Below are 17,830 nucleotides of genomic sequence, written 5' to 3'. Positions count from 1 at the left end.
AATGCATTATGCTTTCTATTAAGGTTTTCTGGGATCCGGCTGCAAATTTAAATTTGGATTGTATTCAAGTGCATGGGTGGGAGAAAATTTAGTTGCTCTGCCAATTAATTACCGTATGTACTTTTACAATCAGAGTAATCTAGCAGAAACACCAGATACTGCTATTCGCTGACATTAAAACTTAGAATGGAATTTTTCCATAGCTTATATTAATTAATGATTTATTTTTATAGCTTTTGTCTACAATGTTCTTGAACACAAGTTCACAAAAAGTATAATACAGGATTACCTAATAGATAAATGATTTATGATATTTTTAGAGATGAATTTTCCTTGAACTTTACTCTGTACCTTGAGTTGTACAGCAGTAAACACTATTAATTGCATTTTCAAAATAGCTAAATTTGTAGCTAATTCCCAGTTGGTTAATTGCATTTGCTGTACAGAATCATTTTGTAATGCATAATCTTTGCTTTAAAAGGATTGAAAAACTGTCCAGATCCATGACAGATAAAACTTAATGTAAGTGAGTTTAACTGATTTACTTTTATAAAAGTGGTGCACAAAGTGAAGGTATATGCATACAAATTTTTGAAAATATTAGGACATTGGAAACCTGTTTTAAAAGAACATAAGGGATCCCTTGGAATTGTTGATACAGGAATTAAAATACAAAAGCAAGGAACTTTTAAGTGCTGGTTAGGCCGTCGTGTTTTTTCCTGAGACTTTATAAATTTTTGGTTATTGAAGTGAGTGTGGAAGTTTTTGGGGGATTTTGGTTATGTGAAGAAATCACTGTGAAGTCAAGAGGGAGCTTTATGAATGATTTTGATAAAGTAAATTATGACACATGGCTTTCTTTTTATTTGGTGAGTTGTGATCTGGAAAACCTCTTTGAAAAAATATTGGAGGCAGATTCCATGGTAACTTCAAAATGCAATTGGGCAAGTGCTTGAAGAGAAAAATATAATAAGACTTTGGATTAATTTAATTGATATACAAGAACCAACTCAAGCACAATGAACTGAATGAACTCCATTATTCCAAGTTTTCTCGTTTCTGAGAAATGTTTGCTGAAGCAAGTGGAAATGTACATAATTCACAACCACCAACATTGAGTTTGGGTTTCACTTTAAAAGGCTGGTCTGATGTGATGATGTAGTTATGTAAAGGGTTTTAGCTTTGTGTTCAGGTTTTGGAGTTCAGAAAAATGTTATGTTTTTTTCCACTTCATTTTATTTCTGAAAACCTACATTGGTTGACCCCGATGCTCTAGGACAATTCCGGAGTTATTGATCTTGTCAGCCAACCAGTCACTTTGAAACTGCTGGAGATTTGGGATCAAAATGCAGGTGCTTGGTTTGTACAAGCCGAGACCCAATTCACACTGTGAGAGATCACCAACAGCACCAAATTTTTTAATGTGGTAGTGTCTCTCAGTAATTCCATGGCTGCAAGAGTGGTGAGTCTGCTGGAACACCTGCCTGAATATGATAAGTATCGATCACTGAAAACTCACATTTTACAGACTTTTCGACCATCAGAGTCTAAGCACGCCTAACACTTGTTCTGGTTGCCTGATTTCGGTGATGCTTAGCCTTCGGAGCTAGTAGACCACACGTTGTCTCTCCTGGAAACTACAGTCCTTGTTTTATTTTTTATTTATTTATTTTTTTAAATAAATTTTTTTATTAGTTTTTCAAAACATTTTACAAAATTAAAAACCCCAAATCCCAGTGGGGAGCATTAATACAGTGCAAGATTAAGCATACAATAACAATATGCTACAAAGGAAGAGAATTTAACAAAAAAGCACCTAAATTAAAGGCAAGTGAGCTTAGTGTCCTCCCCAATCCCCACAACACAAGAAAAAAACAACAACAACTCCAGACCAACCACCACACAGTATAAAGAGTATAAGTCCGGACAGTCAAACTCCCAGACTGTGAATACACTTAGTAACAGAGAATAATAATGCCTACTACCAGAAAAAAAAGGGAGCTGAAAGCAAGGGACCGAAAAGAAGAAGAAAAAAAGAAAAAAAAAACCCTAGTCAAGAGGAAGGTTATGAAAGTACTCGATAAAAGGTCCCCAGACCTTATGGAACTTTAGATCCGAATTAAGAACTGAGTAATGAATTTTTTCGAGGTCCAAGCAGGCCATAATGTCGTTAAGCCATTGCGCATGAGTGGGCGAGGCAACATCTCTCCATCTGAGGAGGATCAAGCGTCTCGCCAGGAGAGAGGCAAAGGATAGTATTCGGCATTTGGTCGGACCCAGACATAAATCTGTCTCGCCCCAAAAACCGAACAGAGCAATTAATGGGTTAGGTTCTAGGTGCTGATTCAGAATACCCGATAATGTAGTGAAGACATCTTTCCAGAATTTCTCCAAGCTAGGACAGAACCAGTACATGTGGATGAGAGAGGCCACGCCCCTCTTGCATTTATCACAAAGCGGACTAATGCTAGGGTAGAATCGAGATAGTTTAGATTTAGACATATGGGCTCTATGAATAATCTTAAACTGTAAGAGGCAATGACGAGCACAAAGGGAGGTTGAGTTGACCGATTTGAGAACTGAGTCCCAGCTCTCCTCGGATAAGGAGATATTTAAATCCTGCTCCCAGGCCATTTTAATTTTATCCACAGGGGCCCGTCGTAAGGCTGCTAGTTTATCTCGGATAATTGAAATTAAACCTTTACCTAGTGGATTAATGGAAAGAAATAGGTCCATAGCATTTTTCGCAGGCATTTCAGGAAAGTTAGGAATTAAAGGAGCAGTAAAGTGTCGGATTTGGAGATATCTGAAAAAGTGAGCGTTAGGCAGGTTGAACTTAACAGAGAGCTGCTGAAAAGAAGTGAAGCGATTATCAATGAAGAGATCTTCAAAATGTCTAGTGCCCTTCCTGTACCAAACATGGAATGCTGAGTCATACGTAGTAGGTAAAAAAAGGTGATTATGTGCGACAGGGCTAGAAACGGAAAACCCCTGGAAACCATAGCATTTCCTGAACTGAGCCCATATACGCAAAGTGTGTCTGACCAGAGGATTAGCTATTGATCTGGGCAGACTGCTAGGGAGTGCAGAGCCAAGAAGTGCAGATATAGATAATTCTTTAGTGGAGCTCAACTCCATTGCCACCCAGTTAGGGCACTCGGGTTGACCGTGGAAGAAAGACCAGAAGGCAGCGCAAATTATATTAGCTGCCCAGTAATATAAGCGAAAGTTAGGTAAAGCCATGCCACCCTCTTTTTTAGATTTTTGGACGTGGATTTTATTAATTCTAGAGCGCTTATTCTGCCACAGATATGACAAAATAATAGAGTCTAAGGAATCAAAAAAAGATTTAGGAATAAAAATTGGGATAGATTGAAATAAGTATAAAAATTTGTGGAGAACATACATTTTAACAACATTAATACGACCTACCAAGGACATAGATAGAGGTGACCATTGTACCAGACTCTGTTTTATAGCATATGAAAGATTGACAAAGTTTTCACGAATCCTTGTTTTATTTTTAAAGAACTCCATGCAGCAAATGCCTGGTCAAGTTTGCATAGCCCTTGCTAATGTAGCTGTGAAGGATTATAGAGAGCTTGCTAAAACGGCTGATAGTCTACATTCAGCCAGATGGAGATGCATAATTCCTTCTTATTTCCCTTCCTCAACAAGTCCTCCAACAAAAGCATGCAAAACAGACTACTAACTAATGCTACAAAACAGACTATGTCGGGTCTGTGTTTTCACCATGCTCGCTTTGGTACAAACGCTAGGAAGTGCCGACCAGCTTGCAACTTCAACAGTGCCAATGCATCAGGACATCAAGAGGTCTGTGAACACTCTGGGTTCTGGCTGCCAGGGTCATCTACTATTCATTATGGGCACCCTATCAGCATCACCTATTGATGAGAAGGAAAAGAGTAGTGAACCTTGCTGGAGTCTGCCAACGGCACCATGATCTAGACTTATGGGATACAACGGGTAATGCTCTGCTTCAGTGGGCAACATGACTCATGGTACTTCTTCCTGGCTAAGATGTCTAGACCTCTGCTCAATGCAGATTTCCTGTGTGCCCAAGGACTGTTAGTCAATCTTAAGAACTACCGGCTTGTAGATGTCAAGGACTTTGGGTTGTTACCCTGCTCCCCCAGTAAGTTCCCCACACCGACTCAAGTCAGGTGCACGGACTACTGCATGTGAGTTTACTTTACTGCTGTGAGAAACCTCATCAAACCCACATTCTCCACTACATTCTCAAAACATGGGGCCATGCACCACATTTCCAGAACTGACCTGCCAGTCCATGCCCATGCAAGTAGACTAGACCTAGAAAATCTGGCAACCTCAAAGGCTGAGTTTGCCAATGTGGAATGACTTGGCATTGTATGTTGGTCGAGTAGCCCCTGGGCTTTGTCCCTTCATATGACAGAGCTAAGGAGGATGATGGCACCTAACTGCGACTCCTTTGCTTACATCTTCAGAAATAGCTCTATCTCTTTTTTTTTTCTGTTTCAAGGTTCTTTTGAAGACCTGACCTGGGGTTACACGCTATCTTTCAGTTCTTTCTGGAATGGGACCCGCTCTCGAGGCCTCATGACTGGCCACTATTCGATATGCCAAGGATGTGGCCTGGAAGAATAGTGCACCTTCAGAGTGCCGGATTGTCGTGGCTCTGGAGGTGGGCAGATTCAAGGCCGGTGTGATGCATCATGGAAAATTGAAAGATCTTAAACAGCGAGCTGGCTGTGTGTTCAGAGACCCAAGTTCTTTGGGCACCGAGCTTGGCAAAAGTGACACAACAGGCTTCTAACACCATAAATCAGCGAGTTGCTTTGTTATGTTTCCCCTCTCTCTATGAAATGGGGACACCTCTTTTTTCCTTCTTCGGCAGAGAGAGCCTGTGGTATGTCGAATCACTGGGTAAACAAGTAGTTTTTGGGGTATTACACGTCTGTGTCTTTATTGATGCTTCGCTGCATGCTTGAGTGCTCAGTGGTGGGTGCATGTGCTTTTTTTGCTGGTGGGGGGGGGGTTGCTGCTGCTTATGCGTGGGAGGGTTCTAACATTTAACTTTCATTCCTTCTTTGGGGCACTCCTCTGTTTTCGTGGCTGTTTGCAAAGAAAAAGAATTTCAGGATGTATATTCTATACATTTCTCTGTACCTACTGAATCTGACGGTGGTAGCTGGCCCTGTAGCGATTACTGACGCCTTAACAAGTCCACCACCCCTGATCATTACCTGGCCCCATGTATCCAGGACTTCTCAGCACGATTAACAGGAAAGTAAATGTTTCCAAAATTTACCTAGTTAGGAGCCTGTGTGCTCGGAAGACTTTCCCAAAATGGCTGTGATAACACTATTTGACCTCAGAGATTCTGTGCATGCCATTTGGGCTGAAAAGCGCAGGACAGACTTTCCAATGGTTGGTGGACTCTGTACTAAAAGACTTAGATTTTCTTTTTGTTAACCTGGATGACATACTTGTCACCAATGCATCCAAATCCAAACGAGTATCTCATCTCCGCAGACTTTTTAAGTGCTTAAGCCAACATGGGTTGATTATTTACTCTGCTGAATGCCAGTTTGGGTTGTCAACCACTGACCTTCTCTACTATTGCATCTCTGCAGAAGGTACAAGACCTCTTCAGCTATTACAGATTTCCCACCGCCCTGCACTACTAAAAAACTACAGGAGTTTTTAGGCAGAGTATATTTCATAAGCTGCTGAGTTTATGCTCCCCCTGTAAAATGCGTTTAAAGCCAATAGCTCTCTCTAATCAAGTGCTTGACTGGGCAGTGGCCGTGACCAGGGCATTTGATTATACCAAATGAGCTCTCTCTAACACAAACCTACTGCTCCTCAATGCAGCTATAGTCTGTGTCGACACCCGTGGCTCTAATCTACTAATTAAATTTGCTGACTACACTGATCAGCCTAATCTCAAACATTAACAAGGTGGCCTTCGGGGAAGAAGTCATCTCTCTGACTTCAAGAAAACAACCTCTCCCTCACTGTCGTAAAAACAAAGGAGCTGGTTGTGGATTACAGGAGGAACGGAGACGGGCTAACCCCTATTGATATCAATGGATCTGGGGCTGAGAGGGTAAACAGCTTTAAGTTCCTCAGCATCCACATCATTGAGGACCTCACGTAGTCTGTACATACCAGCTGTGGTGAAAAAGGCACAACAGCACCTCTTTCACCTCAGGCGGTTGAGGGAGTTTGGTATGGGCCCCCAAATCCTAAGAACTTTATACAGGGGCACAATTGAGAGCATCCTGACTGGCTGCATCACTGCCTGGTATGGGAACTGTACCTCCCTTAATCACTGGATTCTGTAGAGAGCGGTGCAGGCAGCCCAGCTCACGTGCAGTTGTGAACTTCCCATGATTCAGGACATTTGCAAAGACGGGTGTGAGTAAAGGGCCCGAAGGATCATTGGGGACCCAAGTCACCCCAGTCACAATCTATTCCAGCTGCTACCATCTGGGAAATGGTACCACTGCATAAAAGCCAGGACCAAACAGGCTCTGGGACAGCTTCTTCCACCAGGCCATCAGACTGATTAACTCGCGCTGATCTGAGTGTATTTCTATGCTTCATTGACTGTTCTATTTATTATAAATTACTATGATTGCACATTTAGACAGAGATGTAATGTAAAGATCTTTACTCATGTATGTGAAGAATGTAAGAAATAAATTCAATTCAATTCAAAAACTACTGATGCTTTAAACTATGTAGTGGGTGCTATGCAGGTACTGTTGGTTGGATGCATGTGGCAGCTGCTTGTCTTCTTTGGCCACCAGCCCAGTATAGCAGATTTCATTGTGAACTTCTCAGTATCTGGCTGTCCATCATCTTTATTTTCTTCTAAAAGGTTGCCATATCACAGTGTATGTTAACCACAAACCCCTCATGCACTTGATGGCAAAATATCAGACCATAGGTATGCACAGCAGTAAAGCCCCCTAGCCTACATATGAGTACACACTGATATCCAACATATCAAGCAGGAAAATAATGCCATTGCTAATTGCCCCTCACAGTCAGCTGTTGAGGCCATACAGATAGGAGTTGACTATGCCGGCATGGTAGCCATCTAAGCTACTGACCCAGAGCTCTGGCCTTACTGAGCAGCAGTCTCTGTCCTGTGGTTGGTTGACATTAAGTTTGAGGAAGCTGGGGTTTCCCTCCTGGACGATATCTCAACCGGTTGCTCTCACCCAATCGTGTCGGCAAACTGGAGGTGAACTATTTCTGACTCCATATGTAGCCTCTTACATCCAGGCTGAACAGCCTCACAGAAACTGGTTGCACTAAAGTTTGTATGGCGCAGCCTTTGAAAGGAGGTATATGATTGGAATGCAGTCTATGTGGAGTGCCAGTGGGCAAAATTTAACCATGTTCAGGCACCATTGGCATCTCTTGAGGTCCCTGCATGATGGTTTGACCATGTCAATATGGACCTTGTTGGTCCTGTTTCTGTCCCCCCCGACCGCCACAGTTCCATGCACCATCTTCCCTATGCAGACCATAACTCCAGGTGGCCAGAGGTTGACCACTTCTGCAGACGTGGCTTGGATGTTCATCAGCTCCTGGGTTGCTCAGCTTGGCACCCCATCTGATATTTACTCTGACCTCAAACCCCAATTCATATCAGACCTCTGGACTGAGATGGCCCAGGACTTTGGTGTTGGGCCACATCACACTACAGCTTATTACCCTCAGTGCAATGGCCTTTGCAAGTGGTTTCACTACTTAAAGGCTGCTCTGAGGGCTTTCTTGACCGATGAGTGTTGGCATGATCATCTCCCGTCGGTCCTGCTGGGGGTCAGAACAGCTTCAAAAGAGGACCTACAGTCGTCTGTGGCTGAGTTGGGTTCCACCTTATTTGGTTTTGTTTACCGTGATGCACGCCAGCATCCCCTTAGTCCCGTTATGATGGCCTGTTCTGTGTTTTAGAATGGGGAGAAAATACTTTTATCATAGATAAGAGGAGTACACCTGAGCATTTTTCAGTAGATCACTTTAAACTGGCCCACCAAGATTTGGATGATTCTGCTAATGTGACCATGAACATTGGAACCACCTCTAGACAATCCAGAGGCATCTGCTGTTCCATCACCCATGGAACATAGGAACTGAGCTGGGCAGCTTAACTGAGCTCCGGACAGACTTTCAATGCCAGTTTTAGTAATTCTGGGGTGCCTGTGTAGGGTAACATAATTGGTGGAAATGTACATAATTCACAACCACCAACATTGAGTTTGCGTTTCGCTTTAAGAGGCTGATCTGACATGACATAATTATGTAAAGGATTTTGGCAATTCTGTCCTCAGTGATGCCATTCTCATGTTTGGATTTTGGAGTTCAAAAATTTTGTTACGCTTTTTTCTTAAACATAAAATGCTTCACACAGTTTTATTTGCGTAAACCTACACAAGTAACAATGATTAATACGTCCTGGGCAAGATCAATGTAGTTAGTTATTACAATAAATCATACATTTCCAATGTGGAACAGTCATATGAGGGGAAAGGTAGAATGTTGGTTAGTTCCTTAAATAATTATCAAGAGTCCTGAGATAAACAATCTGGATACATGTGTTCAGAGTCCACCTTTGGAATAAGTTTGGTCATGTGTATGTTCGGAATAAAATGCAAAGAATTGTGAAATCCCAACTGATTGTCTAATGTCCTTTAAGGAAGAAAACCTTAGCTTGTTATGTGATTCCAGATCAACAACATCATTCTTGGTACGATAAGCAGATGTGACAAAGGCATTTTTTAGCTCATTTGAACGTGTAATATTCACTTCACTTCAGGGTGTAGCAGCAGAATATGCAAAGCTTCCCTCTCCTGATTAATCTTTGTTTCTTCACATTGAATACCATTTTTAAAAAAAGACTATAAGTGAAAGTTCACACAATACATTCTGAGCAACAGACTTGGATCAGTTCAATTGATTTTTGATTGGACAATAGAGATAAAAACCTGTTCAACCTTCCAGTCGTAAGGCTTACAGCAAGACCCTGGGACATGTGGGCTACATTTCAAATCTCTGAAGCTACTCTCAGCAAAGGCAGATTTCTATGATGAAATTCATAGTCACTTCCAATGCATCAGCATAACATGTATTCAATTAAGGAAATGATCTTGGATGTAAACAAAAGTCAATAGCTGCGAGAGCTTACTGCCTACAACACACACTCTTCCTTTGGAACAGCGAAGGAAGAGGGAAGTTTCATGCATCACAGCTACCCTCCTTTCCCTCCCCCCCATCTTTTCATTCTGGTATCTTCCCCTTTCTTCTCAGTCCTGTAGAAGGGTCTCAGCCCAAAATGTCAACTTTATTTATTTCCCTAGATATCTGACCTGCTGAGCTCCTCCAGCATTTTGTGTGTGTTGTTCTGGATTTCTGGCATCTGCAGAATTTATCATGTTTATGATTTGCTACCTACAAATGTTGTTTCATGGTACTGGTAAGATACCACCAAGTATGTCTTAACTTCATTGTCCTCTCCTAGTTCAACTGCTCCGGAATTGAGGTCCTAGTTATATTCGAGTGATTAGATTCAAGGATGTCCAACATTTCCACTAATTTCAAAGAGTTTTTGGCCCATGACCACTCAAAGTCAAGAAGATAGATTTGGCATGGTATTGAGAACTTATGAGTTTGTGTATTAAGAACACACAGAAACCATCTGTAAGCAAAAGATGCTCTGCACCAGCTCATAAGTGTCCCACTTGACTGCTCTATGAACCATCCTTTATATTAACTGTGGAAGAATAGACTATTCCTACTTAGTCTTCACCAGAACCCACAAAACCATTGTGGAAGTGAGCTAATTTTTATCCTAATGAACTGCCTAAGAAGAAGAGAACAATGCCTAAATTATTGTTGATTTTCACATTGAAGCCTGTTCTCTCCTTCAGTACCTTCAGAAAGAGCATGGGAAGCTGCTGGGAAGATGGAAGGGGGTGCTGATTGGGAGGAAACAGTGACAAAGGAAGAGAAAATGAGAGCCTCCAAGGCCTGTGTAGAGAAAAGGAACAGATGAGAGAAAGAAAATAACAGACAAAAAACCATCTAGTGTTTCAACATCAAAGATTTCAAAGGCTTCTTTCCCTGCCTGAAGGACTTTGCATGTTCTGGCTTCTCACTGAATCTTTTACTTACAGTTTATAAATATCAGTTAAATATCTGAGTTTGGTTCATGTCTGAGGTTGGTTGGTTTTGATCAACTGAAAGCTGGAAAATGAGCAGCATAGAAATGGAGTAGAACATTGAGAGGTTTTGATGGGTTTCATACTTGGAAAAAATCGATTAGGCAACAGTGGTGTCCATGTTTAAGGAAAACACATGGCTGATTTTATAATAGTAAACAAAACTGTACCAAAGATTAATGTTTTAGAGGTATTATATTCAGACAATGAACATTTTAGTATTCCATTTTTGTAGACTACTGGCTATGCCTGCTGAACAGGCACATCTAAGTTCTGAGCTGCTAATTGCTATATTATTTCCGTACATAATCATCTTGATTCAACTGCTTATGCTTTGAAGACTGGCCACAGGAAGATATGAAAGACCTTAAGATATAAAGGTAGAATTAGACCATTTGTCCCGTGGAGTATGCTTCACCATTTGATCATGACTGATTTATTATTCCCCCTCAAGCCCGTCTTTCTCACCTTCTGTCTGTAATCTTTGACTCCCTTTCTTATCAAGAACTTATCAACTTCTGCTTTAAATATACCAAATGACTTACTCTCCTCCGTCTTCTGTGGCAATGAATTCCACAGATTCAAGACCCTCTGGCTAAAGAAACAACACCTCATCTTTGATACATAGGGACATCCTTTTATTCTGAGGCAGTGCCTTTTGGTCCCAGACTTTTTCACTGCTGGAAACAGCTGTTTAAGCTTTTCAATATTTGGTAGGTTTCAATAAGAACCACCCTCATCCTTCTAAACTCCAGCAAGTACAGACCAAGAGCTGTCAAACACTCGATTTACACTGACAATTATATTCCTGGGATCGTTCTTGTAAATCCCCTCTGGACATTCTCCTTTGCCAGTGTATCCTTTCTTGGAATACTCCAAACATGGTCTGACATCATATAAGTCCTCAGCGTTACATCCTTGCTCTTGTATCCTGGTCCTCTTGAAATGAATGTTAACATTGCATTTGCCTTCCTTACTACTGATTCAAACTGCCAGCTAACTTTTAAGGAATCCTGCACTTGGACTCCTAAGTCCCTTTGCACCTCCAAATTCTGAAATCATTCCTCAGTTAGAAAATAGTCTGTGCTTTTATTCTTCCACCAAAGTGCCTGACTGTACAATTCCCTCCACTGTAATCTACCTGCCACTTCTTTGCCCATTCTCCCAACCTATCCAAGTTCTTTTGCAGACTCTCAGCTTCCTCAATATTACCCATCCCTCTACTTATCTCAGTATTGTTTGTCCACAAAGCAATCAAATCTGTCACTTGGATTTTTTTAATTTATTTGTTGACAGGATGTGGGCGTCGCCAGCTAAGTCAGCATTTATTGCCCATCCCTAGTTGCCCTTGGGAAGGTGATGATTAGCTGCCTTCTTGAACCGCTGCAGTCCCTGAGGTGTAGGTATACCCACAGTGCTGTTAGGATTATTAATGTAAAAAGTAGCAGCCTCAACACTGACTCCTGGGGAATGCCATTAGTTATCAGCAGCTAACCAGAAGATGCTTCCTTTATTCCCAATCTTTGCCTTCTGCCAGTCAGCCAATCTTCTATTCATGCTAGTATCTCCTGGCAGTGACAATGTAATGATGCCTTTCTGTTGTGAAAGCTTCAACTGTGTTATCCCTTGACCTTTAAAATTCTGATAAAAGCAATTAATGGTCTTGATTAAGAGCTTTGTTGATCCACTAAATATATTATTATATTCTTGTCATTGAAATGAACCTCGTCCTGTGTTGTGCAATATATTATTCACTCCTGAGGCAAATTAATAAACTGCCTTATTATTGTCACGTGCTGAGGTAAAGTGAAAAACTGTTCATACAAATAAATTCATAACAACAATATACTGAGGTAGCACAAGGTGAAACAAATACAGAATGTAGAATAAAGTGCTACAGTTGCAGAGAGGGTACAGTGCAGGTAGACAGTAGGATGCACGGTCATAACGAGGTAGGTTGTAAGTGAAGAGTCTACCTTATCGTACTAGAAAACTGTCCAATAGCCTTATAACACCTGGAGAGAAGCTGTGCTCGAGCCTGATGGTTGTGCTTTTAGGTTTTTGTATCTACTGCCCGATGGTAGGGGGCAGAGAAGAAATAATGTCCATGATGGGTAGGGTCTTTGATTATGCTGGCTGCTTTATTGAGGCAGCAAGAAGTTTACACAAAGTGTTACACAGTTGTCAGTTGGTTCCTCATTTTCATGACTTGCAGACCCCAGTCAGTTCAGATTAACTAACAACGTCTCCTTCACAATCTCCATCCACACAGATGCACCACAAGACTGTGTGCTTAGCCATTTCCGTCCTCCCCCTCCCCACCCCACTCTACTCACTTTATACTTAGAACTGTGAGGCTATGCATAGCTCCAGTGCTGTGTTTAAGTTTGCTGATGACAATACTGTCATTGGCTGAATCAAAAGGAGTAGGGAATCAGTATATAGGAGGGAGATTGAAGATCTGGCTGAGTGGTGCCACAACAATAACCTCTCACAGAGGTTTGCACATTGAGTTGCAGTGAGGAATGAAACCAAGTGTGAATAAAATTGTTTAAACAGAAACTGGCTTGGCCAAACAAATTGTGTTACTGTTGTGGCAGGGGCCCACATACACCAGACCAATTCATGTTTAAAGTGAAACTTGCTGAAAATGCAGCACAATTCCCTAAAAGTGGTGTCATAGGTAGATAGGGTGGTAAAGAGAGCTTTTGGTACATTGGCCTTTATAAATCTAAGTATTGAGTATAAGAGTTGGAATGTAATGGTGAGGTTGTATAAGACATTGGTGAGACCAAATTTGGAGTATTGTGTGCAGTTTTGGTCACCTAATTACAGGAAGGATATTATTAAGGTTGAAAGAGTGCAGAGAAGGTTTACAAGGATGTTGCTGGGACTTGAGAAACTGAGTTACAGAGAAAGGTTGAATAGGTTAGGACTTTATTCCCTGGAGTGTAGGAGAATGAGGGGTGATTTGATACAGGTGTATAAAATTATGATGGGTATAGATAGAGTGAATGCAAGCAGGCTTTTTCCACTGAGGCTAGGGGAGAAAAAAACAAGAGGACATGGGTTAAGGGTGAAGGGAAAAGTTTAAAGGGAACATTGGCGGGGGGCTTCTTCACACAGAGAGTGGTGGGAGTGTGGAATGAACTGCCAGATGAAGTGGTAAATGCAGGGTCACTTTTAACATTTAAGAAAAGCTTGGACAGGTACATGGATGAGAGGTGTATGGAAGGATATGGTCCAGGTGCAGGTCAGTGGGACTAGGCAGAAAAATGGTTTGGCACAGCCAAGAAGGGCCAAAAGGCCTGTTTCTGTGCTGTAATGTTCTATGGTTCTAATACAAAAAGCATGTTGGCAGACAAAAAAAAAATTGCATAGGGAAGATAGAAAAGTAAAACATCAAATTGCAGTTTCATAAGAAGAGCACTAAGCTGCATGTGGTTGATGAAAAATCTGATAATCATGAGAGTGATACGGTACTGGGTAACCTTGAGATTTACAATATGAAAACTAACAGGAGACAAGCAATACAGCTTACACCAAAGTGAACAGCATTCATTAAAATGGAATTGGACTCTAGCTCAGCTGTTTCAGTCTTTCCACAAAATGAGCTTGAACAGCATTTCAAAGATACTGAACTGAAGCCTTCGGATATCCAACTATGAACTTGTACTGGAGAGAGTTGATTCCTGTGGGAATGGCATTCGTAATAATGAAATACAACAGCCAACAAGCCACATTGAGCTTGGATGTGGTAAAAGTAGGAGGGCCAGCATTGTGTGGCTGTGATTGGCTAAGACAATGACAGCTTAGTTGGAGATCCACTCACCATTTGCATGCCACATCGTTTGCAAAAGAGTCAACCGAAAACGAATTTGAAAAGGTACTTGATGATACCATAGCAGTGTTCAAAGATGGCATCAGAAAACTCAAATATTTCAAGGGTAATATAGTGTTAAATGAAATACCACACCCAAGTTTTACAAAGCCCTTCTGGTTCCTTATACCATCTGTGCTAAAGTAGCTAGTGAGCTAGGTTGCATGGAAGCTGAAGGAATTTTTTCCAAGGCTGAGTGGACCTATGGGCAATGCCAGTTGTCCCAGTAGCCTAGGAGAATGGGTCTGTCAGGACCTATGGTGAATATAAGGTCACCATCAACCCAGTACTGTAAGTAGATCAATACCCGCTGCCCAGGATAGAGGATATCTTTGCAAATCTTTCTGGAGGAAAACACTTCAGCAAAGTGGACAGCTGAATGTGACTTGCAGATGGACATCTAAGAAGGGTCCAAAGTGTTTCTCACCATGAACACTCCCAAAAGGCTTTATCACTATTAATAGGCTTATTTTTGGAGTAGCATCTGCAGCTGCACTCTGGCAGTAAGCTATGGACCAGGTGTTGCAAGGCTGTCCAGGTGCTTGGTGTTATCTGGATGACAGCATTGTTAGTGGTGAGGTTGATAAGGAACAACTTCCAAAACCCTAAGATAGTGTTAAAAAGATTAGAAAATTCTGGTCTCAGAGCATGATGCAATGAGTATGAATTCTTTAAACCAAGTATCATTTACTGTGGACACACCTTTGATAGAGAAGAATTAGACAAGTGTGCTCAGAAAATTCAAGCAGTAGTGGATGTCCCAAGGTCAAAGCATGAGTCAGAGTTGTGATCCTTTTTAGGATTTGTCAATTACTATACAGGTTCTTGCCAACCTGGCTATTGTGCTCCATTCCTTGAACACATTTCTACAGCTCGGGAAGAAATGGCAAAGGACAAAGCAGTGTGAGGTAGTTTTCCAAAAGGGAAAGGAATTGGTGATGTCAGAAGCTGTACTCGCATTATGATCCACCTTGTCCAGTGAAGCTTTCCTGTGATGCTTCACCTTATGGTAATGGTCCAGTTATGTCACATGTTATGTGTGATGGAAGTGTACAGTCCATAGCCTTTGCATCATGTTCTCTTACAACTACAGGGAAGAATTATGCACAGATTGACAATAAGGCATTGAGTCTGGTGGTGGGTGTAAAACATTTCAACGAGTATGTGTATGAGGCAGAGTTTACCCTCATTATCGATCATCAACCACTAGTGTCCATTTTCAGTCTACAGAAGGGTGTTCCACTAATGGCAGCAGCACAAATGCAGAGATAGGCTCTGGTTCATGGGGGACACGATTACAAGATCAAATAAAGAGGACAACTAATCATGGGAAATCTGATGGATTGTCCCATTTACTCTTGGAAAAGGAACTACCTAAAAATTTACTGAAGAGGGCACTCCTCTTGATGTATTCTCTCCATTGCAAATCCAAAGTCTTCCTATACAGCAGAGATGATGCCAAGGGAAATCAGAAAAAACCCCCACTCTGTCTTAGGTCTATATGGCAACCCAAAATGGCTTGAATGTTCTGCAGAATTCCCAGTTCTCCCATTTTACCTGCTCCTAGATGAAGTAGCCCTTGACAGCAGTCACAAGTCTCACATGCCAAGCAGAGCAATCCCCCTTGTCAGGAAAGTCATTATTCCACAAGATTTACTAAGCTGTGGTGGATGTTCCAAGGTCAAGGCATGCGTTATTTACAGAAAATATTTAATATTTGAGTAGCTTTGTAAATATATTGTTCGATTAGACATTCTATGTTGTTTACATAATTTATTATGGGTTATATATAAAAGTACATGAATGGCATACGCCATTGCACCACCATGCCATAAGTGTGCATCTCACTAAAGTATAACAATAAAAGCAGGACACGCATCTCCTGGCTCTGTGTTTTTCTCTCAATTAGTTTTGGAGTTACAAAACATAATAATCCCTCAACTATCAGGCTGTTGAATCAGTGGGGATAACTTCACTCGTCCCATCACTGAACTGTTCCCACAACCTATGGACTCATTTTCAAGGAATCCTCATCTCATGTTCTCGATATTTATTCCTTATTCATTTATTATTATTATTATTTGTATTTTGTATTTGTCAGTTAGTTGTCTTTTGCACAATGGTTGTTAGCCTATCCTATTGGGTGTGTTCTTATTGAATTATTGTATTTACTGAGTATCCCTGTAAGAAAATGAATCTCAGGGTTGTATATGGTGACATATACTGCATGTACTTCGATAATAAATTTACTTTGAAGTTAAAGGCAGTGAGGTCAGAGTGGAAAAGGACAGAGAATTAAAGTGAAAGTGACTGGAAAAATAGGATCGCCATTGAGAACTGAACCGAGTTGTTCCACAAAGCAGTCACCCAATCTGCATTGGGTTTCACCAGTGTCATAGGGACTACATCATGAGCATGAAGAAGTGCAAGTGAATTTTTGCTTCACCGGGGAAGTCTTTATGTGTCTTTAGTAGGGAAAGGTGCAGTGTAAAGGGCAGATATTCCACCTTTTGATCTTGGAAAGTTGCATGAATAGGAGTGGTTGGTCAAGGTGGAAAGGAGATTCAAGTTGACTGGGGCAGCGGCGGTGAGGGGGGGGGAAGGGGATGTAAATCAGGAAGTATTCATTTCTCTTCGATATGGAAGTAAAAATAATTGTGTCATCTAGACGGTCATGCTGTCAGCCCTGTTATTTTTTTCAAGTATCATTATTGTTCCCTGGCACTTACCAGTTTGTAGCATGATGTAAGTAAAATTTAACTGTTCTAAATGGTATTATTTTAAAAAATCTTCACATTTTAATTAACTTTATTCATGGTCCTGCCTGTGGTATTGGTTTATTATTGTCACATACACCAAAATACAGTGAAACTTTTTTTTTGCATACAGTTCATAAAGATCAAATCATTCTACAGTGCATTGAAGTAGAACAATGTAAAACAATAACAATGCAGAATAAAGTGTAAGGGGCAGGTAAACAATGCCCCCTTTCCTCTTACAGATTTGTTTCTTTTTATATTTCCTTTTTGTCTTTAGAATAGTAATATTTAAATTTTGTACTTTTACCACCTTTACATTGTCTACTATTTCAATTTGTTTCCAACTGAAACTGTAATTTTTTTGTATGTTATGTTTAATATGCCATAATCATTGTTCACCCTTCAATCATGATGTAGAAACCAAGAGATACATTTAGAAACATGGTCTCAAATATTGCCACCCTCCTACTTTAATTCTCTAACCCATTCCCATTTTGATCGGTCTTTCTTTGTAGTTTTCTAATGATCATCAGGGTAATTGGAGGAACGAGCATCAAGATATTTCCATTTGACACATTAAAACCTTTTGGACGCATTCAGATAATGATACTGTATTTGCATTTACCTTGGATCTACTATATCTTGTATCATTGCACCCAATTTTATCCTCTCAGTATTATCATCCCTTTTGTCATCTAGTCTCTTATTTTTTTAACCATGACATTTATCAAAGAAACTCAGTAGGTGTTGTACTTTGCATGAGGTGTCAGTGAATTTTAATTTCCATTGAGCTTCCTTAACAATCTGACTCAGACTCTTAAACAAAATGAATTTTGTCTGTGTAGATTGCCATTCAGTTAACTCAATACTGTAAAACTCAACTTTTTAAAAACATTTATATTGCTTTTATTGTAAGTTTGTGTGTATTCCAGTTTTTCATTTTGAACTTGTTG

The 17,830-nt window shown here is 40.7% G+C and overlaps 1 protein-coding gene across 1 annotated transcript in view; it reads left to right on the top strand.

Moving 5' to 3' along the window:
- Window positions 1-17,830, top strand: part of cep72 (centrosomal protein 72) — a 171,502-nt gene that overhangs the window by 59,052 nt on the left and 94,620 nt on the right. The window lies entirely within an intron of this gene.

Source organism: Hemitrygon akajei, chromosome 20 (genome assembly GCF_048418815.1).
Source record: "Hemitrygon akajei chromosome 20, sHemAka1.3, whole genome shotgun sequence".
In the NCBI taxonomy this organism is placed as follows: domain Eukaryota; kingdom Metazoa; phylum Chordata; class Chondrichthyes; order Myliobatiformes; family Dasyatidae; genus Hemitrygon; species Hemitrygon akajei.
The sequence above is the reverse complement of the archived record's forward strand: the minus strand, read 5'-3'. Positions and strand labels throughout refer to the sequence as shown.